This window comes from Acomys minous (genome assembly GCF_964271855.1).
Source record: "Acomys minous genome assembly, chromosome: 5".
Taxonomy (NCBI): domain Eukaryota; kingdom Metazoa; phylum Chordata; class Mammalia; order Rodentia; family Muridae; genus Acomys; species Acomys minous.
In genome coordinates this window covers 26,186,199-26,195,506 of record NC_140494.1, presented here as the reverse complement: position 1 = coordinate 26,195,506, position 9,308 = coordinate 26,186,199, and the positions used below count along the sequence as shown (strand labels likewise).

The window sequence follows — 9,308 nt, the reverse complement described above, 5'->3', positions numbered from 1 at the left end:
AGAGAGAGAGAGAGAGAGAGAGAGAGAATTAATTAATTAAAAAAAAACGCTGCCATCAAAGGAATTCTTCCCACACATCATCACGTTCTGCTTTTACTAAGACATGCATCTTCTAGTGGTTTTCCTCTCCTCCCACTGCCGAGGCCTTTGACCTTCCATGACAGGCATCACTAATCCATCTCAGCACAATCTCACCCTTAGCACAGAGCAGCTTTCTCAAGACAACACTTCAGTACTCTGCTGGCAGTGCTAAGGTGAATCCCATTGCCGCTGTGCTCCCAGAAAGGCGCCCTTCACCCCTGCCTGTTTCCTCCTTCATCCCGAACCTAGGTGTCATCTGTTTCCTGTGGTGTGAGAGAGGCCTCAGGAAGCACCCACGCTGGCCGGGCACGGGACAGGTTTGGGAGGCTGCCTTGCCTCTCTTTCCTTGCTTTCTTCTCCTTGGGAGTCCCAAGAGGCAGCGTCTAGACGTGGGGGACGTGGGGGGATGTGGGGGACGTGGGGTGCAGTAACTTCGGAAAAGAGCTCATGAATAACAGAATGCCTAAAGACGCACGAAGCAGTCCAGGATTCAAGCCAACTCTGGAGAGCCAAGCTCTGGTTCCCTCTGCTCTGGCAGGAGAAGCCGAATCCCCAGCATCCCGGCCCCAGCACACCCCAAGGGCAGCTATCAGCCTTGAGAAAAGAAAGAGAAGGGGTGAGCCTACCAGTTCCCAGCAGTGTGATTTGAGGGATGGAGAATGCTTTCCTTTTCTCCCACACGTGTATGGGACACATGTATGGGGGACACATGTGTCCATATGTATGTGGATGTCAGAGGTGCCGCTGAGTATGTTCTCTGAATCGTATTTTTTGAGACGGGGTTTCTCACCAAACCTGGCACTCTCTGATTCAGCTAGGCCAGTTGGCCAGGGAACTCCAGGGATCCACATGCCTGTCCGGTACCACAGCGTGCTTACAGACCTGTGCTGCTCCGGGCCTGAGACATAGTCAGGGCCTTGTGCCTGTGTAGGCTATACTGATGGAGTACTAGTCCACTCTTTGTTATCTTTAACATGTGGTGACAATTCTTACCATACCTGCCTCCTAGCCCTCAGAGAAAAGGAAGCCATCTCGTGCACGTGCTAGTGCCAGTCAGTTATGGAGGAGAGGACCTCGAGGGAAGAGTGCTGGAAGGGATAGCAACTAAGTCATCAGTCTGGTCATCTTGTCTACCTGACTTCAGAACACACAGCTTTCACTGGACTCAGGTGGCATGCCTGAAAGATGCTAATAAAATCTTGGCAATTTTACCTTTCAGTTCACTTACAACTACAACTTTTTTTTTTTTTTTTTTTTTTTTTTTGGCCTGGTTAGGATTTAATTCCAATGGTAATTTTAGGGTTGTTGTTGTTGTTGTTTTTCAGTTGTTCAAACTTTATCCCAGGTTTGATGGGCTTGGTTTGTAGGCTTTAAACTCAACAGGTACTCTGGTGCCTAGTGGGGCTGGGGATCTCGGACAGAGCAATGCAGGAAGCCGTGCCATCTCTTTTCTCCTTCAGACCTCAGATGTCTTGTCCCCCTGCACCAGTCAGGGTCAAGCGGCGATGCTCTGTAAGACTTCATTGGCACTGCCTTTTCTTCTTTAAGTCACCAGGAGAAGCGGATGCTCTCCAAAAGCATCACACTCTACTTCCTCTCTCTCTGACCATGGTGATGCTGAGCCTCCTGAAGTGAGCAGTCAGCTGCAGCCCTCAGCATCTCATATCTGACACAGTCACACTGTATAGTGTAAGGACGAAATGCGGAGCAAACTGTATCATACTAAAAAATACAAGCGTGTGCTTATGTATGTGCCCAGGGCTTCATTTTGCCAAATTCTAATTTTAAAGTCAGTATTGAATTTGTGCTTTCTTTCTGTTCCGGGTAATGGCTGCATTAGCAAGGCATAGACACTTTGATATAAATTCATTTCTCTTGGGTAAAAATACCTTATTATTCTTAACTGTTTCTTTCAAACTCACCTAAGTCATTAGCATACATAATCTTAGCAGAGTTCATCAGACAGGCTCGACTCCACACAGAGAGAGATCTTTTCAGCTTTGTAACCCACCACCCCCGTACCCCTACAACCACCTCTCATTTTAAATTAAATGAATGTTTGTACACACGAGCTATTAAAATACTGTCAGGGTTGGTCCTGGTAGGAACATGGAAGCAATGCTGACATCTAGAACGCTGTTCCTTTGGTTTCCCTGCGGATTTCTAGGACATCCATATGGCAATACCCACCAGCTGGTAAGAAGCCCGGCTCCTGGGAGAGGAAAAAGCAAGAAACCCAGCCCGGCTCCACAGGAAATGAACAATCATTTAGCCCTGACAAGTACATCCAGAAACGCACTGTCTTCCTTTCAAAAGTCTGGCTCTGCAGAGGCTATACCTTTAAAGCATACCTCCTTGTTTTTGTTTTTGTTTGTTTGCTTGTTTGTTTGTTTTGTTTTGTTTTTATTTGTCTGTTTGTTTTTCCAAGATTATGAGGCTATCTTTTGAAAAGCTTTTGAAAGATGCACTCTGGGGAAAATGTGGAGGGCAAGCTTAGAAACCTGAGAGAAAACAAACACACACACACACACACACACACACACACCCAAAATGCCTTCTGCTTGTGAAGATAGGGACTTAGTGATCCGCCGTGACTGGGGAAGGCCAGACTTAGTCTTGGCAGACACTGGGGTGTGACTCAACGGCCTTTTTAGTGGGCAAAGTTGTCAGCGTGTGTTACTGTTTCAGGGGCCTCTGAAACAGTAAAGGTCACACATGCTAGGGAGGACTTTTATCATGGTAATTATTCCCTTTAGGCTAGCGATTTGTCCATGGACTGAAAGCATTTCCATTTTCTTTTTGTTTGTTTTTATTTTTGTTTTTCCAGACAGGGTTTCTCTGTGTATTCTTAGCCATCCTGGACTCGCTTTGTAGACCAGGCTGGCCTCGAAATCACAGCGATCCGCCTGCCCCTGCCTCCCGAGTGCTGGGATTAAAGGTGTGCGCCACCACGCCCTGCTAGTTTTTCCATTTTCTAAAGTAGAACTTTACTCAATATGAAATGATCGTCCTTTGGTATTTGTTGTGTCGTTAAGCTGGGGACATGGCTCCATGCCTCCTCCCCACCCAGCAGCCCTCTGTGTAACAGGACAACATAGCACAGGACCCGGGGAGGCTGTGTGCCTCTGGAGTGCCAAGTCCTCAGTGGGCTGCCTGGGGTGACAGCTGGTCTCTTGGCTCGCAAGGATGCAAAGCTGTTTAGTCTACAGAGCTGGGGGTTTTTCAAACATTGACCCTCTTTAGGTTCCTTCCATTCGTGTGTGTTGCCTTCGCCGTTGAACCCAAATCAAACGCTGCTCTTCCACTGCCTCCTCCTGTCTCAGAAGAAGAGAGCCAACGCTTGAGAATGGAGCACACGTGCTTCTCATAAGTCCAGGAATGAGAACCGAAGCCAGCCTTTCTCCTGAACTTTCAGCAGGGCTCGGGCGCCCGGCTCTGCCTCGTAAGCCACCTGAGGCACCTAGTTCAGTGCCACCAATCCATCTTCCTGTTTCTCCCATTTTCCTGGCTTTCCCTATCAGTTTGTGAGACATTTGCTTTTCTTTCACCCTACAGTGTGCGGTTAGTGCTTCGTAGACACCTTGGTGAAGAAACCTGGCATCGTCCAGCGTCTGGCTAGGCTGCATTGGACCGCATGAGTCATGGTGACGTCACACATTCCTGGGCAGCATTTCTAGGTAACCAGTGGCTCAGCCGTTTGCAGGTGCCCCACATCTGAGTGTTCTCACTCAAACGCACCTTCACGTTGCGCTGGTGTCTTTTGAAGTACACCTTCACAGGGTGAACAGGAAGGACTATATAGTGTTTTTTTTTTTAAATGGCTGGCTTCCTTTGCTGAATTGGCATTTATATTTTCCCAGTAGAAATCCCCAAATTGAAAATAGAGAGGTGCCAGCTAGCACCTCTTTAGTTACGATTGTGTCAACATTTCCTACAAACCTTGTTTTTCTAGGGTTTATAACTAGACCATAAAATTTTGCTCAGCTCTGAAACTTGGCATAGAGAGTAAACCTGGGAGTGACTTTTGCAGAATTTGAGGAGGAAGAAAAAAATAAGTTCAGCTGTTGTTAACACGTGCTTGTACCCATGGCATGAGCTTAAGATGTAGTGTATATACATACATACATACATATATGGAGAGAGAAATGCACTTCTCAACAGGTTATCTCATTAGTATGAGCTAATTGCTCTAGGTAATTTTTAGAGAAGATGTTAATGACTGAAGCCTTTAACTTGAAGCCAATGGCTGCATCTGTAGGTACCAGTTTGTGCAGAGGCGTTAGCTGTGCACAGTAATGAATTTGGCAAATTGCACACTTCTTAGGACACCAAACCAATAATGCTTCAAAGGAATCTTGATAAGAAGCTAACGGGCCACTTCAAGACAGACACCCTGGTTCATCTTTTCTTTGCCTGTAGCTTGATTTGCTCTGGTGACCCCATAAAGGAGTAATGTTTATATGGAGGGTCGCTTTATGTCCCACTAGACATTCTTTTCCAAGAAGGAGCTTGTTCTCTGCATCCCCAGCTGCACATGTTCCCCTTGAGTGGCCGGATATTGGATGGTGGGATACCGGAAGCTGTGCCTGCATTTGTTGACATTTTTGGGGGGTGATGCATTGGCTTGCACCAGGCCATAATCTCAGGGATGACGGCAGCCAAGGGTGAGAGGAGCATCGTGGAGCAAAATAAACATTCTCCAGAATTTGAATCCAAATTCCTCTATATCCAAAGACTAAAAGTGGAGTTCAGTCAACCACTGGGCAGTCAGCAACCTGTCTCGGGGTGACAGTGACACTCAGTAACCTTTCAGGGTTACTGACAGGATGGACCCACGTTAATATCCTCAGGAAAGCACTCTCAAAACTCTAAAGTACCATCTAACCAGGAAGCATCTGCATCAGCACACGGTATCCATGGACACCTACCAAACATCGACAATAAAGCAACCACATGCCCCCAACGCTGACTCATGGGGAAAGGCCCTGGGCCTCTGAGCATAACAGCCACAACCACAGGACTCAACCTCAGCCTGTCCTCTGCAGTTTCTGGAAACTTCCTCTGCTTTCTCGCTGCGTCCTGCTGATCACTGACCATTTTTTCCAAATGGAGATGACAACAAGGCTGGGCTGCCCGTTGCATAGACTCTGACCCAGACTGGCTTCACATGCCGTCTTCGGTCCCTTGATGTCACATGCGTTTGATCACATCCATGCTGCAACGCGCCATCCTTGCCAGAGATGAGAACATAGCTTGGGTGACTTGACGTTTCAGTTTTTGTTTGAGTCGGGGTGTTGTAGGCTTAGATTTTTTCAAAGCCTACTTTATTTAGGGTTCTTAAGTGCTTCAACCTCCTTTCTAGCCCACTGACCAGAGGTAGGGGAGAAAGAAGGCTAACAGGAAGATGGGGTTATGGACCTGTTTAGAAATAGTTCCTCGGGGTGATTCCATTCTTTGTTGTCCGGATATCAGGAGTCCAGTCCAATAGCAAACACAAACCAGAAACACGATACAGCCTCTGCACGATCCAGCAGAAACAACAAGGCTCCAGCAGATCAGCAGGCGTCTGTGGAAGTGGCCAGAATCACCTAGAGAACCGAGAGAAGTTCTCAGAAGTGAAGACCCAAGAAGACCAGTGAAGCATTGCACGTCGTAGCAATGCGAAAGTGTCGTCTCACTGTCTGTGAGGTTCTATTTATATTCTTTCTAAACATCACGTGCCCAATCACGTATCTGTTTTCAGAAACATCACATGCCCTCTCACAGAACAGTTTCCAGCAAAGCATCACAAGATACAACTGAGTTTTGAAAGAAACCAGAAACTTCCATGTCAGGGTGTCCTGTAGCCTAGGCTAAACTTGAACTCCTGTTCCTCCACCACAGCATCTGCGAGCCGGAGTTACTGGTGTGTGGCATCACACCCAGCAGCCTTTAGGTCCCTCACGGGCTCATTTCCCTCTCTACCTGAGGGCTTCTTCCTCAGAAGAAGCCTGCCACCCACCTGGAACAGACGTGATCTGTGTCTGCTCCAGGTGACTTCCTGGCAGGTTCATTTGTGAAATGCCACCATCACGGCCAGTTCTGACCATGGCTGGCTTCAGGAGTGTGCAGCCAGTGTTGTCACACAGGCCCTGCCCTGGCTTTTCAGGCTTTGCTCTTGCCATTTTGAACCAACGGCTTGTGAACAAGGGGTCTCATGTTTTCCCTTTGCTTAATCTGGCTTGACCTTTCCCTGGCTAGCCATGAAGACTCAGCCTGCAAGGATTTCTCGAGTTGCTAGAGCCAATCTGGTGAGGGCTGCTGAAGTGAGAAGTCCCCTGTCCTGAGTAGCAGAGGGATTTGGTACAGCCCTCACTGCCCCACAGTTTCTGGTGACTGCCTGCCCTAGAGCCTCTGCCTTAGCAACTTCAAGGTGGCAGGCAGCCGTAGGCGTGGTTTCTGCCTCAGGCTTGCTAAGGAAGAACCCTCTCAGCTGTGTGCCTGGAGCCAGATTCCCTGCCTGCACAGCTCTCCCCTCTTCCAGAAGCCTGAACGCTGAACATGAAAGGTATTAAATATGAAAAATAGGATGCCAGGCAACAGATATGATATGGAGAAGTTTATTATAAAAGCATGGAAGAGCGGGGAAGGGGGAGCGGCTCCCCCAAAGAGAAAGAGACAGAGGCAGCAAGAGAGAGGAAGAGGAAGAGAGAAGCAAGAGAGAAACAAGGAGGGGGCGGGCAGAGAGAGAGAGAGATGACGTGAGTTTGCCCTTTTTATATCCTGGGCAGCTGGCATACCTAGTGATGGGATGGGCAGGCAATGATGTCATATGTTGCTAGGCAGACTGGGGGCATGTAAGGTAAGCTGACGTGTATAAATGTAGGTTCATTGAAAGCAGCTCTTGGCTGTCAAGTAAGGAGTAAGAGGAGAGGGGGGAGAGAGAGGGAGACGGGGGGGGGGGGGGGGGGGGAAGAGCAACAAGTTGTCCGGATTATATGGTGAAGGGAAGGAAAAGCCATTTCTCTGGAAAGTTCAGGGTAGAAGGCAGGGTGTAGGCTCAATTTATTTAACAATTATACTTTGTTATGAACTCACTAACAGAGTGTGCCTCACTCACAACCTGACTAACACAAACAATAGGAAAAGGACATTAAAGAACACAATAATGAAACCTTAAGGATATCAGATCTGAGGAATGATTCTCCTGGCATAGTCAGCAGGACCTCAGCAAACCCGCAATTCACCATGGTTGCTGCTAGAACCTGGAACAGCAGCTGAGACCCAGAGCCTCAGCCGGAACCCAAAGCCTTGAAGCAGTTCTCTTCCCTGGAGCAGTTCTTTCTAGGAGCCTCTCTCGAAGTGTTGATAAAGAGCCAAAACAGTCCCAAGTCCTCTCTGAAGCCTCTTGTTTTGGGACATATATATATGTCCCAAAACAAGAGGATATATATATCCTCTCAGAGTCTCTGCTAGGATGTTTTCAGCTGGCAACGTTCAGGCTCCCTGACGAAGTGGTTCAACTTCTAACTGGAAAAACATCCTGCTCTCTCACAAGTCTGTTCCCCATCCCACACTTGGGATCAACACAAAAACATGTTTATCTCTCCTACGGCAGGGTATGTCACCATGCCCTGTAGCAGATAGGGACGAAGGCATGCTGGGAGAACCTGGAGCTATTTGTCCCAGGTCTGAAGCACACTATCTCAACCTTTTGTTGCTAATAAATTGATAAGGGATGAAGAAATCGACATCTTTGACTGCTTCCTGCCGTCAGTGGGGCGGCGACAGGGGGTTAAAAAGCTGAAATGCTGGCCAGGTCCAGGAAGAGCAGGCTGTTGTGTTTGCTGCCCAGGCTCTGAGAACATCTGCATCTGGGGGGGGGGGGGGGCGGGGCAATGCAGGTCCAGCTGAAGTGATCTGTGAGGTTGGACTGGAGCATTGTGGGTAGCTGCTTTGGTGCTGTCCTGGATGTAGGAAATCTGGCAGGATCCTGGAACACAGATGTGGGCAGAAGACAAAGTTAGTAGGTTAGGGAGAAAATTTCCTTTTGGGGGACATTTGAAACTTTTGGGAAAGCAAAGAAGAGAAAAGGCTTGAAAATAAGGAGCCTCCTTCCATTTTACCTGATTGCTGGTGGTAATTAAAGGTTTTGTGTTGGATCTTTGGATCTGCACAAGTTTGGTTGAAGAGGTGTGTTAGCTTAGCAGCCCTGAATGTGGACATAGGGATTTGAAATTCTCCAAAGGCATCCCAGAGGTGCCTGGAGAGGTGGTGAATGGACTACTTCCATGGGGAGGTGAAGTCAGTGACCCTCTGGGGTGTCCTACGTTGCTAAGCAGACTGGGGACAGTATGCTAAGAGACTGGACACCTCAAAGCAGGCACACTAAGGAACTGGGGCCATTCTTCTGTGCCAGCCTACCGACACAAATCCCCCCCTGAATCCCCATTTTCCCAGGCAGTATAAACTGGGCCTGAACTATGTGCCAGGTGCCCCAGGTACACATCAGAGAGCAAGACTGGGATGTGCTCTGTCCCCAAAGGGAAGGCGACAATGAACGTAGTAAGCAAGTAAATACATGTATGGGCTGTGTTAAGAAGGGCGATCTGATTCAAGATCTCAAAGAGCTCAGGACCCACAGATTTCCTGAAGAAGAGCATTCTCAGTGAGCATCAAACTTTGTGGGCAGAGCACAGGCTGGCTAGTGGAGGGGCAGCCAAGGGGATGTGTGGCTGGAAAAAAGAGAGTTCAAGTCCCCAGAGCTCCTGTGAAAGGAGACACAGTTGCACGGGTGTCCGTAATGCCACAGCTACATGGAGCTAGAAGTCAGAAGTCCCAGAAGCTAGTTGGCCACATGGTATGCACAACAGAAAACAACAGAGACCCCTGGCTGAGACAAGAACTGACACACAGCCAAGGTTGTCCTCTGACCTCCACATATGTACTGTCACACACACACATACACACACATGCAGGCACACACACCACACACATGCACACATGTACACCACGCACACACATGCACATGCACACACACATATGCATACACATGGATACACACACATGCACACACACAAACACATGCACGCACACACACCACATACATGCACACATGTACACACCACACACACACACATGCACACACATGGATACACACACATACACACACACACACACACACACACACACACACACACGATGTGTAGGGGATAGATTTCCCTCTGGTCACAGGGAGTGCTTACTTG

The 9,308-nt window shown here is 48.2% G+C and overlaps 1 long non-coding RNA gene across 1 annotated transcript in view; it reads left to right on the top strand.

The window, feature by feature from the left end:
- The first annotated feature begins 204 nt into the window (after nucleotides 1-204).
- Nucleotides 205-9,308, top strand: part of LOC311598544 — a 28,019-nt gene continuing 18,915 nt past the window's right edge. Inside the window, exons 1-2 of the long non-coding RNA XR_014779564.1 lie at nucleotides 205-254; nucleotides 3,637-3,758. This is a non-coding gene — a long non-coding RNA (uncharacterized lncRNA). The remainder of the gene's footprint in view (nucleotides 255-3,636; nucleotides 3,759-9,308) is intronic.